The sequence below is a fragment of the Lingula anatina genome, chromosome 7, assembly GCF_051362555.1.
Source record: "Lingula anatina isolate TDL-2025a chromosome 7, LinAna3.0, whole genome shotgun sequence".
Lineage (NCBI taxonomy): Eukaryota > Metazoa > Brachiopoda > Lingulata > Lingulida > Lingulidae > Lingula > Lingula anatina.
The window spans coordinates 10,384,338-10,390,347 of record NC_141773.1 but is presented as its reverse complement, the minus strand read 5'-3'; the positions used below and the strand labels follow the sequence as shown (position 1 = coordinate 10,390,347).

The 6,010-nt window shown below is 34.4% G+C and overlaps 1 protein-coding gene across 2 annotated transcripts in view; it reads left to right on the top strand.

Moving 5' to 3' along the window:
- Nucleotides 1–193: 193 nt before the first annotated feature.
- LOC106160937 (uncharacterized) overlaps nucleotides 194–6,010 on the top strand; it is a 24,553-nt gene continuing 18,736 nt past the window's right edge. The window contains exon 1 of one of the 2 annotated variants that reach the window (XM_087018421.1): nucleotides 194–388. The gene's annotated coding sequence lies outside the window, so the exon portion shown is untranslated. Of the gene's footprint in view, nucleotides 389–467; nucleotides 798–6,010 lie in introns of those variants that run through there. The other variant, XM_013537742.3, reaches the window with a different exon arrangement.

Here is a 6,010-nt window from a genome sequence, read left to right as displayed (position 1 = left end):
CACTTATCCAAGAGGAGCCACTTAATTTCCAGGTACTTGAATAAAATTCTAAATGACTCATATTCTTGATGTTCAGCAAGCGCTTTCATACTCCCCTGTCTAAGAGATATTCTGGAATTTAATATAACAAGTCGATTTCTATTGAATACCTAGAATTTCTGAGATATTTCAACGGAATTTATAGCGCCCTCTATTGTCATTCCTCGGATGCGTTCAATACTGGGAGGACAGAAAATCTATTCATATGAAAATGTGTTGCAAATAGACGACATCCGGAGGGGACGGAATGGCATACTTTCGTTAACAGGGACCAGTTTCCTCGAGTCTTGGGCTGTGATTAAAACATAAACAAGATAGAAAATAATATTCGAGAGTGGGGATAACAAAGGTGAGTAGGACTGTCGCATAAAAATTACGTTTCCGCTTCAATATTCCGAGGGAAGTGGGACACTTTGAAAAGTTCCGGAAAACTTTTCACGGAGTTCTCGACAACTTTTGGAGTTACGTCAAAGTTACTTTTTAGTTGTTTTCAGCCCTAATTTTTGTTTTGGATTATCACGAGATGTATGGACAGTAAGATAGGAGAAGTAGACTATCAACAGGTGGCCCTTTTCGAGGGATGGGCGCCTAGATTAACAGGACATTAAGCTGACCTTTGGAACCTATCCTCCTGGAAGTAGGTCAAACGGCGTGTTCATTTCACCGGTGTGGGATCGTAGTTCGGGGAAGTGACGGGCGGGTGCAGAGTCTGCCGACAATCGTGAAATGTGCATTGATGGTTATTTCTTGGAATTTAGGTAAGCTGAGCAGAAAAGTTAAAACTGGATTTTTTTTAAGCACGTGAAGAGTTCCAGACGTGTCAAGAGTTGGAGATGCATAGTTTATGCGTTGTAGACAAGGTAGTTAGCAAACTTATATCTCACCTGGGTGACCTATCAGCTCTCATAATGTTTATTTAGTATTTTAACATCAGATACATTTATTTTAAGTACATGACATACATTTCTTTGGCTGCTGGCATATTTTGCATACATTTGCACACAGGTGTTCATTTTGGGCCTTCATTTTTTTTCAATAAAAAATAAAGTTCTATTTGTAAGACAATTTAGTTACAGTATATCCTCTGCCAACATAATCAAAAGACAATTGCATGGCATGAAAGTGAAAGTTTACTTTCAGAATCATGTAATATTGATTTTATTTGCACAGAGTTATTTGTTTGCACAGGTAGTCTTAATGTAGATTCATATGTTGCCTGACCTATGTCCAGCCTCCGCAGCAGTGACCATAGGTATGTAGCGCTTGGTTGGACACAGGTGGTTTCTATACTCTGGTGTCTTTTATATACAGAAGCACACGTTGAAAGCAGAGACACCTCTGTGGTGTAAGCTAACCCATATGTAATTATAGGACTGGACATTTTCCTAAATGTGTTCAAATTATTAAGTCAAGTTTGATAAAAATCAGCTATTGATTTTATTCTGCTTTTCCTTATTATTTATTTATTTATTTATTTATTTATTTTTGTACTTTTTCTATTTGAAAGTCAAACACAGATAACATAGATTACTACTGTGGCATGATTCATCGTCGCATGGATAAATTTATTTATATAATAAAAAGTTCATTGGAATCAATTTCTTTTACATTTATTAGTATTATTGGTTGTAGAGACATTTACATGAAATAAATTCATACCACCAAATGGTGTTGAGGAAGTGTGATTCATGCTTTAAAGTTGGTTGAAATCCACTTTACTTTCATTTTTTCATTTAAGAATTTCATTATGTTTCTTAATGCCTTTTGTGCAATTATACCATGGTTCTTAGTATTGATTTTTTTCTGACTAAAAGCGAGACAGTGACTTTTGTTATGTCTGTGATCAGATCAAGGAACTGTCTGGGTGTGTGACAATGAGAGGCATTTTACTAAGAAGTTGTTTAACTGGTTTTTAGCCATCAGTTGTGTGTGAGAAGTTTATACCTGAGTTGAAGAGGAGTTTTAATTGCTGTGAGATTTTGAGTTATTAAATTTTTTCAATGATGATGATGAATAAAGACATGCCATGTATGAAGTTAATTCTGTTTCTACATGATGAGGTGGGACCATCTAGATATCTTTTAAAACAAAACTTTTTTCTCACAATCATTAGTGGAATATTATAATATTTTTTGCATGAGAAATATATTTGACTTAATTTTTCTTTATTAATTTCTTTATATAAGAATAATATACTTCAAACCTATGTGTTTTTTCTAAGTTGGGTTTCTATTAAAGTATGTTTGACTGATATTACCATTTATGGATGTTAGTAATGTGGCATTTTCGGGAAACTCCCTAAAATCATGAAGTGGAAAATTGGTCAAATTTTGCATCTGGCAAGTTACTCTTGAATAGTTTGAAAGATTGGAATCCACCAATTTTTCCACTTTTATTTTACGGATGGAGTTGTTGGTATAATGTAATTTATGTTGGTTTTACAGTTTTATTTTACTATGTGCTAGAATTGTTTGCCTGTAAATATCATTTTGAGAAATAGTTGCATCCATACCCATGTAATCTTTTCTGATGGGTTGATATTGATCATGCATGTTTAAATATATATATATAGATAAATGTCTGAAGACTTTGAGATAACATAAATTAAGTTAAGTTAGCAATTGTGCTTGTGAAATATTGCAAAATTCCAGGGTTTTGGATTAAAAGATAAAGTGAAAGTAGAATTTGTTAAGCTTTAAATGAATAAGAAACCACTCCTCTATGACACATGCGAAAGAAAAAAAAATCTGGTGAGAGACACTGACAACATAAGACGAGGTATATGTAGCGAAATCCGGTGACTCATACAACCCTTTCTCCATATTTATCTAGCTATCAGGTTGTAGGCATGGTCTTTCAAGGTAGCTCAATTCCTTTGCTGCCTCACTTGTCGCTTGGAAGACCTATTCATCTCCCTCCTAGTTGGTCATATTGATTTTTACCTGGGCCCCGTTCCCATTGTTCTCTTGTGGGCTCAATTGTATGCGGAGGTACAGGGCTATGCTGCAATTTCAAAGGAATAATAACAGCAGTATAATAAAGTCTCAGGTTACGTCTCTGGCTGGTATAGTGGGTCTTTCTTAGACTCAGGGTATGGGTATTGTGTGAATGGAGTTCAAGGAATTCCCAATTAATGGGGGACACTTAATGCACACCTTGGGCTCTGAATTGCATTCCACTTCTGTCTGTGGGGTTTGTAGTTGATCAATTCACTGAGGGAAGATTGAAAGGAGCTACAGGTGTCTTTTGAAATACTTGACCAGGGCTGTCTTTAAAAGTGTGCAAGGACCTGAAAAGGGACTCTCAGCCTGAAGAACTAAGACTGACAGTTCACTGAATTATAGTCACTGAGAACTTGGCTAGTTATCCATTTTGAAGGGCCCCGAGTATTGCAGTCTAGGTTTTTTTCTGTATTTATGATACAAAACATCAGGGCCCCTTGTAAGAAAGGATAAAAAGCGGAAAAGAAAACTACCATTTGTCATTGATAAAAAAATTAACTTGAGAAAAAATGGGTAAGGCCATTGTTTTTGGCAAATAAACAAATTTTTATTTAAGTAGGAATAGGTTGACAAACAATAAGAATGTTTTTTTTTTTCATATGAAAGCAAAGTGATGTATTTTGCTGTTCTTAGCTAGTAAAATATTTGAAGTCCAAATGCCGAAAAGTAAGTCATGTGGAATAAATGACTGAAAGCAGTATAAAATTAGCAATTTTTGGTTATCATTTTTCTTAAATGTAGCTAACTGTTACAGCAATTTGCAAAAATGTTAAAAATAGCCTTGCTATTATGATTGTAGTTTAGTAGGAAAAAAAGAGGTGATATAAAACAGTGGAATAGGTCAGTTGACTATTTCAACCAACTGGAATGAAGAATTATATCAGAATAAAAGTGTAATTGATACAGACAAGAAAGCAGGATATTTTTTATATTATAATTTTTCATTTCTTACAAATCTCATATGTGCAAATTATCCTTAAACAATGCAAAAACTAAAGAAGGCTTCATATACACTTTTATTCCTAATAGTACTAATGCACTGTGTCATGTGACATATAGGTTTTTTTACCTCCACAGGTGAAGCACCTCATGTTACTCTAGAGAGAAAGAACAGAATGAATTTTATCTTCATTTTGGAAACAACAAAATATTATTATGGAAAAGAACAAAATAAAGTATATAGCTCTCATTGCATATTCTTTCTAGTCTGCTATGTTTAAAGTATCTTTTGCTACAACTCCTTGAGTCTACCAGAAAAACAAAATTGAAACATTAAAAAATTGATGTGTGGGTATGGAGAGATAAAATCTACAGAGAATAGGAAGGATTAATATAAAGAGGGCTTTGCTAAAACAGGCAGCCTGCTCACTTCAGTATCTTACAAGGTTAGAAAGGAGTTAACTTATGCCCTACTGATTGAGTTGTCATCAGATATTTTTCTCTTTTATTTGATTTTTAGTATTTTTTATTTTCTTCATTATATTGTTAATACCCATTAAAAAGATATCCCTTAGAATGTATTCATATAGGATGATATGACAAATAAGATAAGGTGACAAAAGCATGGCACTATATATTAAAAATGGATTTTTCTGCTCTGGGGTTACAGTAGTTTTTTTTTTTTTTTTTTTTTTTTTAATTGTCTGGGAGGAGGGAAGGGGTGTGGACGTTTCTATTTTACCAAATTAAATATTAGAAACACGACAATTTTGTGTGAAAAAATCAGATATTGTTTTTGTTCTTTTAGCCGTAGGCAACTACTTTATGATTTTGGTATTTCTCAGTGCTGGTGTGAGCCTCGAAACCATAAAGAAGAGCATGTTTGTTACCATTTGCGTGAAAATGTCTTTACCTTTTAAGCATCCTGTGATCCCAAAGAGGAAACGTAGACTGAACGTTCATAACAGTCCAGTTTCTGGATCAGAGATATGCAGAAGAGGGCCCTTGCTGGGTATTGCTAACACTCTAGTTGTAGGGTTAGACAGGTCTTCACATGTTAAACTTGTGAATGCGACAGAGATAACTTGTTTAAAGTGACTTTTAGAAACTAAGCTATTAGTATTTTACCAAGTCTATCAATTGAGTACAGTTTACTTTTTGGCCATCTATAAATTTGTATGGAGTATTTTTGATGTCATTTGCACTAAAGGGAATTTGTATGTTGTGGATCTATCAGGCAATAATTTATTAAATTCTCTTTGAGGATATAAAGTCTGTTGATCAAAAATGTAGGTGGCATAAGACCCTAAAACCAGGCCCATAGTCAGCAGTTTAATAGTGGTGAGGGTTCTTTTTTCTGAAATACTGCACCTTTTACCATAAAACCTTCAAGCATCTGCATCAAGATTGGACCTTTTCCTGGTGAAAAGGACAGTTGGTTTAACCCCCCCCCCCCCCCCCAAAAAAAAAAAAAGAAAAAAAAAAAAAAAAAGCCACAGGGCAGCTAAAACCCTAGTTGCACCAGTTGCGGAATGGCAGTTATAGATAGCCTAATAGCATTTACTCTCAAAGGAGTTGAATGGAAGGCTAACTTTTCTTTGGTTCACTAGCTGAGAATGGTTTGATCATCACACTGCATCCAAATTTCTGAAACAGAAGGGATCTAAGGTCGATTCCAAAAATTGGTTGATATGACTGCATGAAAGTAATTTCACATTCCCCTATTCAAGGTGACGAGTTTATTTCCAAGATTCAGAGGCTCAGTGCTTGCATCATCAAGCTCGGGCAACTTCTCTTGATTGCTCTTATTAAAATGTTCTAAATTCAACTTATTTTATAACGTAGACTGAGTTGAAAGATGTTCTGAGTTGAAAATTATGAAAGTAACTTTATTTATTTATTTTATTTATCTTTTATATTTTCTCATTGTTTTCCATAGTTTGCTTATTGACTAGTTGTACCAAATTTCAGTCGACCTTGAGGTCATGGTATCTGAAAAAAATAAAAATGGCTATTCAGTTGAGGGTAAT